The sequence below is a fragment of the Symphalangus syndactylus genome, chromosome 1 (genome assembly GCF_028878055.3).
Source record: "Symphalangus syndactylus isolate Jambi chromosome 1, NHGRI_mSymSyn1-v2.1_pri, whole genome shotgun sequence".
NCBI lineage: Eukaryota > Metazoa > Chordata > Mammalia > Primates > Hylobatidae > Symphalangus > Symphalangus syndactylus.
This window is the reverse complement of record NC_072423.2, coordinates 76767225-76786852: the sequence shown is the minus strand read 5'-3', so window position 1 is coordinate 76786852 and position 19628 is coordinate 76767225. Positions and strand designations below refer to the sequence as shown.

General features: G+C 45.5%; 1 pseudogene; it reads right to left on the bottom strand.

Annotated features, from left to right (window-relative positions):
• Nucleotides 1-3736: 3736 nt before the first annotated feature.
• Nucleotides 3737-12584, bottom strand: LOC134736555 (single-stranded DNA-binding protein 4-like; annotated as a pseudogene).
• Between the last annotated feature and the right edge of the window lie 7044 nt (nucleotides 12585-19628).

Genomic DNA, 19628 nt, shown 5'->3' with positions numbered 1-19628 from the left:
GGAGAGACAGTTTCAAGTCCAGTGGGAGGGGGCAAAGGTCAGAGCTCATGGGGTCACTCACTGTGGCTCCTTTGGCTTTTTTTGGGCCCAAAGGTCCCTGTGAGATGAGGAACCGTCACTGCAGGGGAAGGACGGGACTCGGAGGAGTGCAGAGGCCAGGTCCCGAGTCCATAGGAGCCTTGGGTTACCACAGCAGGGGCAGGCATCAGAGAATTTGGGGACTTCGGAGCCCAGGAAGTATGAGGAGGAACCACTGGAGGTGTGAGGACAAATGGGGACCCTGAGGACTCGACGTGTTACACTGGAGGTCATGGGAGAAAACAGTAGGGCTCAGGGGATTTATTGGAGGAACAGAGGGTTGTGTCACGGAGACGCCAGGATCCCTCCAGGACCAATGGGGCTGGATGCTCCTGGAATACCCTAGGGAAGGTAGGGGGCTGGCTCAACTGGGTCCTCCTCCCACCTCTTCCCCAGCCTCTGCTTCCTCCCTGACAGCTAAGTCTCAACCCCACCCCTCCCCACCCCCAATCTGAATCCCACAGGCCCTCTACTCACCACTCACCCTCTGCCAAGGGCAGCCCTGAGGGCCAGGAAGGCCCCATCTTCCTTCTCTCCCTGCTTCCTTGGGGACCTGATCAGTCCAACGAGACCTGGGTGCCCCTAGAGAAGGGAGCAGGTGGCCAGGGGGATGCAGGAGGAGTCACGCACATGGGGGAGAAGGGCCAAGTTACAGAGAGGGACAGGGCACAGGGTCTCTGAGTGGCCCTCCCTGAGCAGGGACCCCATGGCCTGGCACTGGGGACCTGGAGCAGAGCAGGGGCCTTGGGGTCCCATAGGCTTCAGGGCTGAGGGTGATGGAGCGACACCTGGCTGTGTATGTGTGTCACTCACCTTCTCTCCCTTGGCTCCAGGATTGCCCCTGAGGCCAGGAAGCCCTGGGGGTCCCTGTGAGAAGTCCCTCTCTGCCAGGCAGAGGTGAGACCAAGTTCTCCCTATTGCCTCCCACTTCCTCCAGGGCCTCAGCTTGCTGCCCTAGGACACAGGCCCTCATCCCTCACCAGCCCCATCCCAGTCACTCATCAGTCACAAGACTGGAAGGCCTGGCCAGTGGCTCCAGCTTGGCATTGCTGACCCTGCAGATCTGAGGGGACTACAGGGGTGAGGAGGAGGAGCGTCCCCATGCCACACCCCTCCCATGGCCCCTCTCCCTCTCCCCAACCCCAGCCCTGCCCTGCTATGATTCACACTTAGCCCGGGAGCCCTTCAGACCACCAGCGCCAGTCCTCCCTGCTGACCCTGTGGGACCCTGTCTCCCCTGGGGCACCCACAGCATTGTCAGCATCTGGAACACACAGAAGGAGTGTGCATGTGTGAATGCACTGTGTGTGTGCAGTGTGTATGTGTGTGCAGTGTGTGTACATGTGTGCAGTGTGCATGTGTATGCAATGTGTGCATGTCTGTGCAGTGTGTGTACAGTGTGAGTGTGCAATGTGTGTACAGTGTGTGAGTGTGTAGTGTGTGTGTGTGTGTGTGTGTGTAGTGTGCCTGCCTTACTCCTGAAGGGCAGTGGAGGGGGTGTGAACTGGGGCAGGGGTTCAAGGTAGAAGGGGTGAGGCAGGAAGAGGAGCCAAACCCCAGGAGCCTCTCTAACATGGCCTCATGCTCAGACACAGGTCTTTCCTCTGCTGCGCTGGACCACAGTCACAGCCACTCTTGCTTCATTGGAACGCTGAGATCCATCTTTGTTCCTGAAAGCACATCCCCGGAGGTGGAGTACGGACGGAATTATAACAATTCTCCCTTTCTAGTGATTTGCCACTTAGGAAGTAATTTGCTTAGAGATTTTAATCTCATTTTTATTTCATTATATCATGAAGTTCATGTAAGAATGAGTAGGATGAAAGCTTATACAAGCCTCTTAGAATTTCATATAAACCAGAGAACTGATCCATTATAGAAGCAGAGTGTAGTAACAGTCTGAAGTCAAGTTTAAGCAGTTTTCTGGGCAAATGTAATGCTTATGAGACAGTGCAGGAAACTCCTATTCATCTAGCTTTGAAATCACTGAAATTATGGTTACTGGAAATGTCTTCTGTAGTCAACTTTTATGAGAAAGAGACAGAAGACAAATAAACAAATGGGTATCAGAGGTTTGTTTTTAAAGTAGCTTTCAGAGCATATCATGGAGCCCAGTCAAAGGCAGCTCAGAATTTCAGACTTACACAGTAAAGTTCTATTCTTCATAATGAAGAACACGGCCATATGCTTATGTATTTTCTAAATTGTCTAAAACAGATGGCTTTATTTTGTATAGTTTTGCTGTTCTCTGTGTTATAGTTCTTTGAAAAGTAAAATCTATGTATGGATTTTATAATAACTGCATTTACACAAATACGCAGTCAGCCAGCTTGCCTCTCCATGCACTCACAGCTTATGAGTCCTGCCTGAACTCCCCGCCTTCCTGCCCATCCCGTGCTGCACATCCCCTGCTGCACATCTGGCCCCAGGACAGTCGTCTTCTGTTTCCTCTGCTCTCAGAGTCCTCTGTCTGTTCATACCATGCTCCTCTACCAGTGCTCAGGGTCTTCTCACTTAGCTACTAAGGAATCTTGAAATGTCCTTTCCTCTGTGTTGTCAGCCTCTGCTCAGCCCCTGGTTCTTACTCTTTAGTTTATAAGGACTCCCATGGGTCTTGCGCTAAAGGACCACCTTGTCCTTTGGCCTCACCTCATCTTCCAGTTTGTCTGTCTCACCTCCCACCTGCATTCTCATCCCTTTCCATCTCTGTTTTTTTCTGGCTTTTTAAAAGAGAAGTCTGTCCTCATTGTCTCCCCTTCTCTACCTTCCATTTAGTTCACAACTCACTGCTCCATCACACTTATCTTTTCCACAATTCCACTGAAACTTTTTTGATACACATCACCAATTTTCTCCAAAAGGCCTGTGATGAATGATCACCTCTAACCAAAACTGGCCTCTCCTAGATTTGACTCCCTCTTTCTTAAAACTCCTCCATGCACATCCTTTGTTTGCTTGTTTGTTTGTTTGTTGAGATGGAGTTTCGCTCTTGTTGCCCAGGCTGGAGTGCAATGGCAGGATCTCAGCTCACTGCAACCTCTGCCTCCCAGGTTAAGCAATTCTCCTGCCTCAGCCTCCTGAGTAGCTGGTATTACAGGTGCCCACCACCACGCCCGGCTAATTTTTGTATTTTTAGTAGAGACAGGGTTTCATCATGTTGGCCAGGCTGGTCTCGAACTCCTGACCTCAGGTGCTCCGACACCCTCGGCCTCCCAGACTGCTGGGATTTCAGGCCTGAGCCACAGTGAATGGCCTGCACATTCTCATATCTCCTTTTGTTGTCTTAAGTAGTTCCTTTTTCTTGATCTGCTCTTTAAATATTGTTAATTTTCCCCAGATTCTATGATTGGCCATCTTGTGTCTCTAAATACTCTTACTGAAGTAGCAGAAAAAGAGCACAAAACTTGAAGTCATGGAAACCTGGGTATGAATGAGTCGTAAGAGCATGTTCACTATATTTTCAACAAAATTGCATGAAGGCTGTGTCTGAGTTTTCTCATCACTTTTTTTTTTTTTTTAACCAAAAACCAAAACCAGCTTCCATTTACTGATGGGCCCCACCCCCTGACGTCCTGGGGAGAGAGGCCCCCCAAAGAGCCTTTCTCTCCTGGGACAAAATACAAATGGCAGGAAGGGTCCATACAGAAAAGAACGTCTCTGAGGTCCTTGCGTTTTTAATAAAATGGTAAGAGTCTTTCGTGTGGGGCCTCCCAGCTGGGCAAGCCTTGATTGGCCAGGAGTCCAGGTGCCTGAGGTGTGACCTCAGCCCCTCACCCTGAGCAGGGGCTCTGGGCAGAAGCCTAGGCCCGCAGAGGCCCGGGGCTGCCGCCCCATCACACGCTCATGGTCATCCCTGGCGAGTACTGGCCCGCCGTGGTCATGGTCTTGCTCTGGCCCCCGGCCGCCCCGCCGGGGCTTGCCCGCCAGGCCCCTCCGGCCCGACGCCGCCGCGGTGGGCGGGAGTCAACGCAGTCGCGTACGCTTTCGCTCGGGAACGGGTGCAGGAAGGTCCCGGCGGCCGCCATCTAGCCGTCCTCCCGCGGGGTGCCGGGGGCGTTGCTCAGGCCGGCACGGCGCCAGGGGAGCTCTTCGGCAACCTATCCATGTCGCCCAAGCCCAGGGATCCGTTCACATGGTGAGGCTCCATTGCGCTCATGGCGGCCATGGGGCCCTCCAGGCCAGGGCCGAGCGGGAAATTAGCCCTTCTGGGGCCCGGCCCGATGGGGTTCATGATAGTGTACATGTTTTCGCTGGAGTTGGTACAATCTCCAGGGCTAGGCATGATGGATGTTCCAGGGGGCCCACCTCCTCCTGGGGGTCCAGTGTAGCTGCCAGGGGATGAGGAGGAGTAGGGGATCGAGTTTCTACTGGGGCTGGCCCACGGGCCATGAACTCCTGGGGCCATGTTCATGGCAGGCAGGCCTGGGCCAGCAAGGGAGTTGGGTGGGGGTCGCATGCCGCCTCCATACCTCTGGGGCCCCACGCTGACCATGCCGCAAGGAGGCGTCACCCTCTGCATTGGGCCGCCCATGCTTGGATGCCCCTGGGCTCTTGGGGAGGGCTCCATGGCGCCAGGGAGGAGGGGCTGGGAGCCGGGGAAGCCTGCGGGAGGCTGACTTGGCATCCACAGGGTGGGCCGGGGGCCCCCGGGAAGGGCGGTGACATGAAGGGCTGACCGTGAGGCCCCATCATGGGGGCGTTGGGGTTGTGGGGGGACGGCTGGGAGCCGGGGGGGGCCCTGGAAGAAGCCAGCTGCCATGAGGCCTGCGGCCATTGCGTCACCTGGGGCCATACTCCCCATCACAGGGCTGGGGGCGGCTGCAGCGCTACAGTCCTGGAAGGCCTTGGCCTCGCCAGAGTGCTCGCAGGCCTCTCTTCCGTCAGGCGCTGCGCAGTACAGGTCCCAGAAGACGCACCACCAGGAGTGCAGGAACCCGGGGCGCTCCCGCAGCCTGTTGTTCTTCTCCCATCAGATCTCAGACAGGAAGGTCTGGGCTGACTTCTGGGCACCGATGTGCAGCAGGTACTCATAGACGTACAGCGCCAACCACCTTCCGGCCAGAAGAGCCTCTTCTCCAAAATGACCCAGAGGCTGGGCAGAGGGGACAGTCATCTTTGTGGAGGGGTGGGGCATCCCAAGTCAGCTTCTCGCGGGCCTGGCTGTCGGAGAGCACGGCCGAACCCTTGCCCCCTTGGCGTACATGTTGCTCCACGCCGCCGTCGGGGCCCACACCTGTCAGGCGGCGCCGCGGGCCACGCTCGCCGTCGCCATAGCTACCCCGTGCCCCGGGCCTCACAGCCCCGAGCCCCGGGCGGGCACCGTGGGCATCGTCCGTGCAGGGGAGCTCCAGATGGCGGCAGCGGCGGCTCCAGCTCCGGCCTCGGCCGCAGGGTGGCTTTTTTTCTTCTCATCACATTTTATCAAAAATCTAATTTTAATGTCACATACTACCCACTATATTTAAATGTCACATACTACCCACTATATTTAAATAGTATAATTTTATAATTACTGCATATTTAGGCTATTTCCGGTGTTCATGTTGGATATTGCCAGGAATTTTCAGTCCCTAACTGTTCCGATAACTTTTTGCTGACGAGTGCTGTATCTCCTGAAAGACACTGGGCTGTGGGAGTTGGCTTCTTTCTTTCTATGATTCCCAGCACACACACTATGCACACACTCTCTTACCGCCCAATTGCCCCGTTGTTTCTGAGAGTGGGACTAGATGTAGAAAGATATAGAAGTCAGGGGAAGGTGGGGTGATCATGATAATGATAAGAGCAAGAGTCTGGCTTTCTCAGAAGGAGGCTTCTATTCAGGAAGGACAAAGTTGCCCAGTTTCTATTTAGTGCGAATCTTGTGTTTCTGAATTAGGGGGAACACTGTGGGAAAAGAATGAAATATACTTGTATCTTTTTTAAGGCTGGCTTGTTTGCTTGGTTTCCATGGGAGACATACGCATACAACACTATAATTTGAGTTTTGCAATTCAGTTAAACTGACCTACTAGTGAAAATTCCTTTACGATTCTATTTTCAAGGTTCTTAAAGGGATTTTTACTAGTAGCTCAACTTTGTGTGTTTGTGTGTGTGTGTGTGTGTGTCTACTTTCCAGTGTGTCTACATCTACTTTAGTGGGAATTGGTAGAGGAAGCATTATAGACTGCCAATCAGAACCAATCTTAAACCAGAAATCTTGTAGTCAAAGATTATCTTGGAAAATTCATTATTTGATGACGGAGTTAATTATTTAGGATTCACGTTTCTTTTGAGAGTAATATGAAAGTAAGTTTTGGAGAGAAACAATGTTAAGGTGTTGCAGCACCCTCCGTGCATAGATGAGAGTGTTGAAGCATGGATGTTTGTGAACAGACCTTCCCTAGTCTCTACAAAGAGTGAGTAGGTGTGGCAGAGTCTTTTCAGCCTGACTGGCCAACCCAAAATGAGGGCATAACACATGTGTTGAGCTCATTCAATACCTTCTGGAGTTGAGCTATTTGGATATAAAAAATTGCTAAGGGCCAAAGAAACAAATATAATATTTGTTTGCACTTACTGGGACAACGAAAGAAAATTGAAAAATTCAAAAGCTAAAATGGTAGAAATTAATAATGATAAACATTCATCAGTTCTGTTCAGGGAAGTTAGTATATGAAATTTTTAACCTAAAGGGCAAATGTCTTGGCTGCACATATGCCATATTTGGGATTAAAGGATTAAAGACAAACATCTAATAGAAGAGACAATTCACACAACACACAAATAAAATGTTAAAATTGCTGACAAACCTAAGAAAGTTTATTACTAATTATAAAAATATAAGCTAAAATAAAATGTTTTGTAAAAGATAAAACAGATTTATAAAAACTCAATTCAATTGAGCACATATATTTGAATAAATTCGAGGGTTAGAATTTTGATAGTGTTAATCAAAATTTTACGTATACATGTAATTATACTTCTACGAATTTGCCCTAAAGGAATAATTGAATGAATGTTCAAAGATATAGGTAAAGTTGCATATCGCATTCTTATGTATAATAGCAAAACTGTAGATATAAATTTATATACGAATCAGAAATTAAATTTTGTTAAGTTATGGAACACTATATAAGCAGTAAAGTGATTACATGGCTATATTTGTAGACATAGAGTTAATTATATATTAATATGTAATTAAAGCAGGATTCAAAACAGAGTGGTCGTATTTTATATGTGCTGGTCTTAGTGTGTGGGAGTGTCTATGCAAAAATAAAAGACTTTTAGTATTTTTATGTTTTGTAAATCATTATGATATTTTACAAATAAGGAAAAATATAAAGCTATTTATTTTGAAAAGTGCACTATTGAACATATGTTGATAGTGAAACTGATGAATTCTGACTTTTGTCTTTTATGAAGGGATCACCCACCCATCATATAAGATGATAAAATATTAAGACATTATGAAAACTGACAAAGGATATATGGTTGATAAAAAGCAAAATATAAACAACAGCAATTGTCATATACTTATGGGGGTGCCATCTAGATATTTATGATCAGATCAGGGAAAATAGACATTGCAAGGGAATTAGGTAGATGTGAAAAATGATATTTAAAAAATAGTGTCATTAAATATGAAAACTATTAATTAAGGGATGATAAGTAATGTTTTGTCTTACCTCTACCTTTTACAATTACTTTTAATCAATTAATGATAAATCTCGTGTGGGAAATAGGACTTGGAAAATTTTATAGTTCTCACCATTTAACCTAAAAGGCTGAAATTACTTATTTGCTGAGAAAATTGTGTTACTCAGGTACATATCATCCATTAGAGTAGCCATTTCTGGGGTTAAACAGATTTCAGCTAAATTTCAACAGAAGATCATCTTAGTATTGCCAAAGTAAAATGTCACTATTGGTTAATTGAGAAGAAAAATCTATTTTTCTCTTAGAATTTCACATTATGTTCAATGTTCAATGCATGGTAAAAAATCTTGGCTCCTTTGATTAGATATGAAAATCTCTTCCTCTGAAGAGTTAAAAATAATGTAAATGAAGCTTCTGGCAGAAGAGCTATGAGTGGTACAATTTCCTGATATTTTAGTTTCATCACCAATTTCCATGCCAGGCCACATGTTCAGCTGCCTGGCAGCCTCTACAGTATGTGAAAATATTTCCCTTTTTATAGGAATATGCTGGCAACAAACCACCACTTCCATGAATTATTAATCCTTTTCTGCTGATTATTTTGAAGAAGCAGAGGGGCAGGTCCACATTCAGGTGGCTCTCAGTGGCTGTAACATGCTTCATGAAAAACTGTTGAATTAGATGAAAACTGTGCTTCCTTTGACCACCAGTTTTACCACTACATTAGATAACCTAGAGGGAAAACGGAGTTACTTTTTTCTGTAGTAAAAATTGAGCAATGAATCCATTGAAAGAATGATTGGTAAAAGTAATCGATGAAGAAACATGACCAAGTTAATAATGAATTTACAATATGAAGACAGAGATGTCTGCTTTTCCAGTGATGATGTTCATGAAAATATAAAACTGCAAAATGAAAGGAGCCTGTTAAAAACCATTTTGTGGCCAGGCGCAGTGGCTCACACCTGTAATTCCAGCTCTTTGGGAGGCCGAGGTGGGCAGATCAAGAGGTCATGAGATCGAGACCATCCTGGCCAACATGGTGAAATCCCATCTCTACTAAAAACACAAAAATTAGCTGGGCATGGTGGCACGTGCCTGTAGTCCCAGCTATTCGGGAGGCTGAGGCAGGAGAATCGCTTGAACCTGGAAGACGGAGGTTGCAGTGAGCCAAGATTGGGCCACTGCACTCCAGCCTGGGCAACAGAGCCAGACTCTGTCTCAAAAAAAAAAAAAAAAACCCTTTTGTGTTATATTAAGGGAGGAGAAAGACTGAAGAGTAACTTGTCTAAAGAAATAAAGATAACCAGAGGCAGAGCTGTTACTAGAATTCAAATGTCTGATTTCAAGTAATAAGCAAAGCCCTGTGATTTTAAACCACTATTACAGAAAAATCAGAGGAAATAAAAAATAATCGCCCTTGTTCCATCAGCTGTGGAGAGTATATTGGTGAATGACCTTTTGTCTATGTATATTTGCACAGAACGAACTATCCCTGTGCTTGTGGAGTGTTAAACAAAATTAACACAGGAGAATTCTCAGGGCCTGGATGGAAGGTCGTGTGTGAGGAGGTTTGATGACAGAGAACTTCTATAGGCATTCACAGGCTTCCAGAATTCATCATCAGACACTAAAACTTTGTGGAATAAAAAAGGGGTTTGTTTTTTTTTTAATTATAACCAGATGGCAGAAGGAAGACGCATGATAGGGAGAAGAATAAAAACAGGAATATGGAGAAGGAAGGGGAGACTAGAACACAGTCCCCAAGATAAGACGATCCAATGAGTAAATAAGAACATTGGCCCTGGGGTCCCTAATCTCTAACTCTTGGTTTCCTCACCTGAAAAAGGGGTGTAGTAATAGTACTAATTTCACAGAGTATTTGAGAAGTTTAAGTTAGCTAATATATAGGAAGTTAGCACCTACTTGGTAAGGGATTAATAACTGTAAACTATTTTATTGCTGTGTTAATTTGGGGGAAACGCCACTCTTGATTTAAAATAGGACTAAAGATGGCTAGAAATTGTTTGTTGTTGTTGTTGTTGTTGTTTTTGAGAAGGAGTCTCGCTCTGTCACCCAGGCTGGAGTGCAGTGGCGCGGTCTCGGCTCACTGCAAGCTCCGCCTCCTGGGTTCACGCCATTCTCCTGCCTCAGCCTCCCGAGTAGCTGGGACTACAGGCGCCCACCACCACGCCCAGCTAATTTTTTTATATTTTTAGTAGAGACGGGGTTTCACCGTGTTAGCCAGGATGGTCTCAATCTCCTGACCTTGTGATCCGCCCACTTTGGCCTCCCAAAGTGCTGGGATCACAGGCATGAGCCACCGCACCCGGCCTAGAAATTGTTAAACATGCTTCCTCACAACCTAAAATTTGGATGCTCAAGGAATTGTTCTTATTTTCATTGTCTATATTGAGTGCTCTTTGAGATACAGGTATCAGAGCCCCAACTTAAAATGAGAATAGGTGACCCAGGTTATTTTTTCTTCCCTGTAACTGGGAAGTGAGGGAAGGCAAGGGCATCCTGATGGAGTGCACAGAGGCAGATGGGGATGCCATGAGGAGTCAGCCTCCGTTCTCCATCCCTGCTTCCCTCTGCACACGTGACCCATTCTTCCCTCTTACACACTGGCTGTTGTATGTGGCAGCAAACTTGGTCATGAGTGAGCCTGGCTTTCTGGCAGCTGAGGAGAGAGAGCTTCCTACAAGATAGGTGGAGAAACTGGCAGAGGTTCCATCTTAACCCCATGTAGCTAATTGTGGTGCAGCAATGTTATCAGAGAGGAGGCAAAATGGAAGCCACAGAGGTTGACAGGAAGATAAGGTGGAAGAAGGAGGATGAGAGGAGAATGGACAGGCAGAGCTGGGTTCATTCGTAAAGGGGCAATGGCTGGTTTACTTATTGAGGAGGAAACATCCTACCTGAAAGGAGTTTAAAGGCTGGTTTGTCACCCTGGACACACGTGGTAGACCCTGGGACCTGCTGTGCAGCTGAATGCAATTTAGTCCAAGGTTTGTTTACTGTCTCTGGACTCTGCCATCTTCCACTCTGCATTTCAATTCTGTTGACTGGATACTGGATCTACAGAGGACTGTTTCTGAAAGTGAAGAATCACAATTCATTATTTCTAACTGCTTCTTCTAAGATTTGAAAGGAAAAAATCCCTTCTATGAATTACAGTTGGCTCTCCGTATCCATGGGTTCTGCACCCACAAATTCAACTGATCTCAGACCAAAAGTATTTGAAAAAGCATATTTGAAAAAAATACAACAATAAAAACAATACAAATGTAAAAAAAGTACAATATAACAACTATTTACATAGCATTTATATCTATTACTAGGTATTATAATTAATCTACAGATGATTTGAAGTATGCAGGGGATACAAGGTTATATACAAATTCTACACTGTTTTATATCAGGGATGTGAACACTTGCAGATTTTGGGGTCCACAGGGGTCCTGGAATTAATTCCCTGTGGATACTGAGAGATGACTGGACCTCCATTCTCCATGCTATATATTTTCCTTTTAATTATTGTTGCTGTTTCGGTTTCCCTGAAAAATACAACGTTTTAAACTTCTCTATATTATAAATCTCATTTAAAAAGTGTTGAATCAAGGAAGTCTGCCAGCTACTTCTTTCCCCGTGTTGGACTGCTTTGGCGAAAGTGAGTAGTATTTCCTTACCATGTAAAGCATGGTTAATGGCTTTAAAAGAATTCCCCAGCAACTGAATAACGGGCTGCCAGAAATATTCTTGGTGCTAAAGGATCTGGACGTGTCTGTTCCATTTATTGTGTGTTTCTTGTTTCATCATGACTAAGTGTTCACAAAAGACATAAAAATCCAAACCTCTAGGGTATGTGGAGTTTGAGGGCAGAAACCATATTTTAATATATCTAGTCTCATACCTAGCATATTAACATGGTTAGGAAAGTATCAATGGCAAAAAATGATGAACCTGTGGTATGTCGGATACTATAATTATTAATTAAGTTGATTTCTGGTGAATAGAAAGAAGTCGTTCTGCCACTGCTGTTGTGCCTGGTTAAGTGGCCTAATGTTTATTCTCAGGAGTACTGAGTGTCTTGCCCTGAAACCTTTTGACTTGTCCTGCCTGTTTGAATAAGTTTACATTTTGCAGAAATAGGAAAGTGGGTCTTATTTTTAAATTAAAACACGCTGTTAAAAAAGCCTGTTAAAACACTCCCTGTTAAAAAAGACAATGTAGGGGCTGGGCGCGGTGGCTCACGCTTGTAATCCCAGCACTTTGGGAGGCCGAGGCAGGCGGATCACGAGGTCAGGAGATCGAGGCCATCCTGGCTAACATGGTGAAACCCCGTCTCTACTAAAAAATACAAAACAATTAGCCAGGCGTGGTGGTGGGCGCCTGTAGTCCCAGCTACTCAGGAGGCTGAGGCAGGAGAATGGTGTGAACCCGGGAGGTGGAGCTTGCAGTGAGCCGAGATTGCGCCACTGCACTCCATCCTGGGCGACAGAGCGAAAAAAAAAAAAAAGACAATGTAGTATAGCAAAATCATTTAAATTAAAAAATTTACCTGAATAATAAATGGAACCTATTAAGAAAAAAATTGAACCTATTAAAAAATAGGAATAATACTGAAATATCTGAGAAAATAATGGAAATGCAGAAAAATGTAAAAGGTGCTTTGTTTCTTCCATGAAGCAAGAGAAGTCAAGGCGAGCAGCATCTCACCCTCCTCACTGTCCAATCCTTCCCTCACTCTGGGGACCCTCCACACTTGGCCTGTGCTTGGCCACCTGGTTCTCACTTTGGTAGGAGATTCTCATCTCTCCCACCTCGTAGTCTAGGCAGGCAGTTGCCATTGGCCTTGAACACATTGTGGCTTCCACAGGTTATGTATTCTCTGCCAGTCTCTTAATTGCTAGGATTTCAGGGGCAGAATAATTGTCTGAGAATTACACATTGTACATATGTATCAAAATATCACACTGTTCCCATAAATATGTGCAATTATTATGTGTCGATTAAAAATAACACTATTTTTTAAAAGAATTCCTGAGAAAAGGATTCTTAATTGTTTTGCATGTGACTCACAGGACAGAAGACATTCACATGGGACCCACTCCCCTGGGCCAGGGGCCAAGAGAAATTCCTGGGCTGGTTAGCTGAAAGTCTGTGTTTTTTTTTACTCCTACTCAGCAAAACATACTGGAATTCAGCCGGAGAAGAATGACTTCATGTGAGAATATAAGCCTGAATCTACTTTAAATGTGTGTGTGTGTGTGTGTCTAATCCACATCCAAAATTTAGTCCTTTATTATTTATCAAAATGATTTAAAACACTCCATCATGACCAACTAGTATGAACCCAGGTCCCCTGGCAAAACCCCAAGATCATGATCTCCTGGGACTAGTTGAGTCCTTAGAGAAGGCCAGAGAATTGGCCCTGGGGCCTCCCACTCCTCTTGAGGAAGCCTAATGTCTAGGAGACACTGAGTGGCCGTCCGAAGATGAAGCCTTTGAGGCAGAGTTCTCAAGAAATAAACCTAAGCACCGTAGAGTTTAATTTGACTTTAGAAAAAGAAGCCAGGTAGCTTTTCGGCTGCCTTTTAGCTGGGGACTCAGTGCTGAACCCACCATTTCCTATAGACAGAAGTAACTCTATCAGAAAGGCAGTAATTATCAATAACTACCGGCTGTGATTATCAAGCAACTAGTGCACAACACAATTTATGAATTTAGGGCTAGGTGGGTATTTACCTGCAATAGTTACTGAAATCAAAATATGTTTACCATTGATTAAGCATCAGGAAAATGTAAACAAATGCCACGGGTTAGCACAAATCCTTAATTTTGGTAAATGCAGAATTTTTATTAAAAAGGTTTTTCCTAAAATTTAGCACTTTTACTTATATCAGGTACTCAGAAAATTATTATATGCCTGTGATGTAGGGAAGAAGATTACATACAAAAATTGTATAACATCTTTTTTATACCCAGCTGTCCTTCTCTTATGGATTTGGATATACTGTTCTTGATATCAGTTGGAATAGCATTTTTGTGTTCTTCTGATTTAACACATTTAGCTTAGAAAGAAAAAGAAAATGTGAATTCTGTGCTCAACACTGGTAAGATAAAGGCATGATGGGTGATGTGTTGGAACTTCAGTGTCACCTGGCTTTCCAGATTGCTCCACAAAATTACAAGTTGAATTTTAGAACGTACAGCTGTTTGATTATGTTTAACAGGAGAGTTCCACCATATTTCTCTGAGCAAGACACACTTAGATTTTTAGAGAATTATTGAAGTGGCCTAATGCTTTACCAGAGGGGTTGGCATAGAGAGTTCTGTCACATGCAGATTTTGTTGTTTTGTTTTTTCGAGATGGAGTTTTGCTTGTCGCCCAGGCTGGAGTGCAATGGTGCGATCTTGACTCACTGCAACCTCTGCCTCCATGTTCAAGTGATTCTCCTGCCTCAGTCTTCTGAGTAGCTGGGATTACAGGCGCCCACCACCATACCCGGCTAATTTTTGTATTTTTAGTTGAGACAGGGTTTCACCATGTTGGCCAGGCTGGTCTCGAACTTCTGACCTCAGGTGATCTGCCTGCCTTGGCCTTCCAGAGTGCTGGATTACAGACGTTAGCCATTGCGGCCGGCCACATTGCAGGTTATATGCACTTAAATCCCTATGTGGACTCAACTTCTGTAAATGCAGACTTTTTATTAAATTTTCTGTACTCTACAAAGGCCATCTGGGACTGGAGGTGGGGAATAATGCATTTGAAGAAAAACCAGTCATCCTACCTAAACATAAAACCAAATATCTAGCATGTGTGGAAAAGCCAGACAAAACTGAGTCCTTGATGTGCGCTGATTATGTGTCTCCCTTCCATTACAGGCTCAACATGGGAAGAGACATTCCAGCAGATCAGCTTTGAAAGGTAAGCAAGGGTTAGCATGTCTCCATTTTAGTTACTCTTGTCTTCTAAGTAATTTCTTCTAAGTAATTTATTGATTATAAATCAATAGTCCTGTCACCACCCTTTTGGTAACTGTATGACCTTGATCAAGTCATCATTTTGCCCCTCTGAATCTCAATTTCTTCGTAGAGCATTACTTCATAAAGCCTTGCCTGCACACAGAGTGGAAATAAAGATAGAATGGGGCAATTGATGTGAAAACACCTCTTGAACTGTAAAACAGTACACAAAGTAAGTTATGGAATTAGAGAATCCCAGGAAATGGTTGACTCTCCCCTAGCTTCATCACCTCATTTGCCATAATCAATTCTACAGTTTTAGAACAGAAAAGTTTATATTTGTATTGATGTCTTCCCAATTATTAAAATTGTTAGATCTTTTTAGCTTTAAGTGAAAATCTAAGATGATGTTTTTCTTAGCTAAGAGCATCTCCACACCAGCATCTCCCCAAAAGAAACGAAAATAGACTCATTAAAACATCAGAAAATGTGCTGGTAGGTCAATGCAGTTTCTTTTCTTTTTTCTCTCTCTTTCCTTTCCTTTTCTTTTCTTTCTCTTTTCTCCTTCCTTCCTTCTTTCTTTTCTTTTTTTTTTTTTGAGACAGGGACTTGCTCTGTCACCCAGGCTGGAGTACACTGGCATGATCTCGGCTCACTGCAACCTCTGCCTCCTGGGTTCAAGTGATTCTCTTGCCTCAGCCTCCCAAGTAGCTGGGATCTCAGGCACCCACCACCACACCCCGCTAATTTTTGTATTTTTAGTAGAGATGGGGTTTCACTATGTTGGCCACACTGGTCTTGTACTCCTGACCTCAGCTGATCTGCCCACCTCGGCCTCCCAAAGTGTTGGGATTACGGGCATGAGCCACTGCACCTGGCCAGTCAATGCAGTTTCTAAACCACCTGCCCTTGGAATTGAAGGGCAGCATTTTGCACAGCTTTCTGCCAGTGATATTTAGCATCTTATCTCAAAGTTTCAATGGAAATATGGCTATTGAAAGAAAAAAAGTCATTTTAATTTTATTTTACTTTCACAGTAGGTTTTGACTAGTTCTTTTTATCATAGTGAAAATATGTTTTTCTCTGTATTGATCAAGCTGACACAGCACTTAAAGGATATAAAGGAAATAATAAAGTACTTGAAAATGCATTATTTCTCTTGTAGCAATAGAGAATAGCACATCACCAGACCCACTGTGGTAGCACTTTCTTTGCCATTTGTTACATGATTCAAGGATGATTTATTCCTCTACCTACACTTCCAGTCACATCAGTACCATCGCTGTTTGCTGTCTCAGTAATTGCTCATAATTCTTAAGGTATTGGGGGAAGTTGATTTGGGATGGTCAGATCCCACAGGCCAACTTAAAGAATGGAAAGTCATGCCCAGCTTCAGTTCCGTGTGAAATCTTTTTCCAAAGCATCTTTCCCTTGATCCTTCTTTCATATTATCAAACATCTCAAACATACACAAAAATAGAGATAATAGTAGAAAAAGGTCACCTATCCACTCCCCAGCTCCAATAAGTCTTTGCCACATTTACTTTATGTATTTATTTTGGCTGAAACATTTTAAAGTAAAGATCTCAGATACTATGTCATTTCATCCCTACATAGGTCAGCTTCATCACCTCATATGTCATAATCAATTCTATAGTTTTAGTGCAGCCATTTCTGGGGTTAAACAGATTTCAGCTAAATTTCAACAGAAGATCATCTTAATATTGGCAAAGTAAAATGTTACTATTGGTTAATTGGGGGCCCTATCTGGGGCTGCACTGCCCTTGGCGGGGAGCGGGTTGGGGGCGTTATCCCGGACTGTATTGCCAGCAGCAGTGAGGTGGGTTAAGGGTGCTATCTAGGGCTGCACTGCCCACGGGGGCGGGTGGGGTGTTTCGGGTTGAGGGCGCTATGGGGTGCTGCAGAGCCTACGGTGCGGGGAGGGGGCGGTTTGGGGGTGCTTTAGCTAGGAGTTTGCTTTAGCTAGGATTTCCAGTACTATGTTAAATAACAGTGGTGACAGTGGGCATCCTTATCATGTTCCAGATCTTAGAGAAAGAACTTTCCATATATCCCCATTCCATGTGATTCTAGCTGTGGGTCTCTCTCGTGTGGTTTTTCTTATGGTGAGATATGTTTCTTCTGTACGCAGATTTTTGATGATTTGTAGCATGAAGGGATGTTGAATTTCATCAGATGCTTTTTCAGTTTCAATTGACATGATCAAACGGTTTTTGTCCTTTATTCGGTTGATATGGTGTATCACACTGATTGTGTGTTGAATGGCCCTTGCATCCCAGGGATACATCCCACTTGATCATGGTGAATTATCTTTTTAATGTATTGTTGAATTTGATTTGCTGGTATTTTGTTGAGGATTTTTGTATCAATATTAGAGATACTGGCCTGTAGTTTCCTTGTTTGATGTCTTTGTCTGATTTTGGTATTGGGGCAATAATGGCCTCATAGAATAAGTTTGGAAGTATTCCCTCCTGTTTTTCAAAATAGTTTTGAGTAGGATTGGTACTAGGTCTGCCCTCCTGTTTTTCAAAATAGCTTTGAGTAGTATTGGTACTAGGTCTGTAAATGTGTGGTGTGAAGCCATCAGCAGTGAAGACATCGGTTCCTGGGCTTTTCTTTACTGGGAGACTTTTCCTGATGGCTTCAATCTCATTACCTGTTACCGATCTGTTCAGGCCTTGGATGTTTTCGTGGTTCAAACTAGGTAGATTGTATGCATCTAGGAATTTGTCAGTTTCTGCTAGGTTTTCCAATTTACTGGCCTATTAAATATCTAGTTACGATCCTTTGAATTTCTGAAGTATCAGTTGTAATGTCTCTTTTTTTTATCTCTTGATTTTATTTATTTGAATCTTCTCTCTTTTTGCTTAGTTAGCCTGACTAAAAGTTTGTCAATTTTGTTTAACTTCCCAGAAAACCAACTTTTTGTTTAATCTTGTGTATTTTCTTCATTTCAATTTTATTTCTGCTACGATCTTTACTATTTCTTTTCTTATTTTGGGTTTAGTTTGTTCTTTACTAGTTGTTTAAGATGTATTGTTTATTTGAAGTTTTTCTTCTGTTTGGATGGTAGGCACTTATAGCTATAAATTTCTGCCTTTCTACTGCTTTTTGTGTATCATAAGTTTTGGTGTATTGTGTTTTCATTACTACTTGTTTCAAGAAATTTTTCAATTGCCATCTTAGTATCTTCATTGATCCACTAGTCATTCATTCATGAACGTATTGTTTAACTTCCATGTGATTGTATGGTTTCCAAAATCACTCCTTTTATTTATATCTAGTTTTATTCCTTTGTAGTCAAAGAAGATGGCCATGGAGACAGCAGCGTGGTTGAAGTGGTAGGAGGCGGCCGTCACCAAGAGCTGCTCTGTGCCTGGCTGCTGGAGGCTAGAGCCTGTGGCCCAGTGGCTCGCCTACTGTGGTTGGTGGTGGTGGTGACAGAGACTGCAGCAGTATCAGAGTGGTAGGACAGGGGCTATCTGGGGCTGGACTTCTCACAGTGGAGGGTGCGTTGGGGGTGCTCTCCGAGGCGTCACTGCCTGTGTTGGGGGTACCTGTTGGCAGCACTATACGGGGCTGCACTGCCCATGGTGGGGAGTGGGTTATGGGTGCTCTCTGGGGCTGCAGTGCCCATGGAGGAGACAGGTTAGGGGCACTAATCAGGTACTACGCTGCTGGTGGCTTTGTAGGGGGTGGAAGTGGGGGGCGCTATTGAGGCAGGACTAGCCATGGAGGGTGGCTAGTTGGGTGCTGTTGGGGGCTGCACTGCTGGCAGCGGTCAGCAGAGGTGGCAGCGACAGTGGTGGCATCCAAGGAAGGAGCAGTTCTCCTCTCCCTGGACTCCACACTCCAGAGGGCGACCTCCTGTTGCTCATACTGGGGAGCGTGGCAGGTGCACAGTGTTTCCGTGGGAATCCTGAGCATGGCAGAGCCCCCACACCCGCCATGGTTACTGGGCCTATGCATGCTGGGTCTGTGCCACAGAGACTGCCTGGCACCTCTGGGTATGGAGTAGCGGACACCACGGGGAACAGGGCCCTGTGTGTGGAGGCATCCAGAAAGGGAATTGGCACCTGGATGCAGAGGGTTGCCTTGATCTCTGAGTTTCTGCTGCTCCTGCTCCCCGAGGAGTGCAGCCCCAGTGGGCCCAGCAGTTCCTGTGGAGTGGGGAGCTGGGCTTTGTGGTGTCTCCAGCACCCATCTTAGGCCCCAGTTCCTGGCCAGCTTGGGCCAAAAGGAGAGGCTGGACTTTGGAGGCTGGGTGTGAGTGCCTTTGCTGAAACTGGCCTCTGCCACCCAGTGGCCGGCATGACAAGGTGAGGCTCTGACGCTACCACCCCTTACATCTTCCTCTAGGCTCTTCTGGCTTTGTCTGCCCAGCTGCTCCGTGCCAGGAGGAGGAGGAGACACCTGCTGTACGCTGAAGGTTGCAACACTGCAGCTCGCCTCTCTGCAGCATGCCAGAGAGGTAGGAGGGTGGCAACACTAGGAGGGCAGGTGGCAGCAGCCAGGGTGACGGCAGGCCTATGGCAGTGGCGGAGCTGCGGTGGTGGCCAGGTGGCAGGAGCCTTGTAGGGAGGGCCGGTGCATTGGCATTCAGCCTGGCTCCGCCCTGTCTTGGACTGCCCTACTGTTACCTGGCTGTCTTGGCCCTGCCCTGCCCTGCCCTGGCCCCACCCTGGCCCTGTCTTAGCCCTGTGTTATTGTGTCCCTGCCCTGGCCCTACCCTTGCACTGGCCCTTCCCTGGTTCAGGTCCTGGCCCTGCCTCTGCCCTGGACCTTCCCTGAATCTGTGCTGGCCTGGCCTTGGCTCTGATCTGCCCCTTGTGCTGACCCTGGGCCTGCCATGGCCCTGGCCCTGCCAAAGGTCATGGTCCTGGTCCTGTTCTGGCCCTGACCTGGACTTGGACATGTCC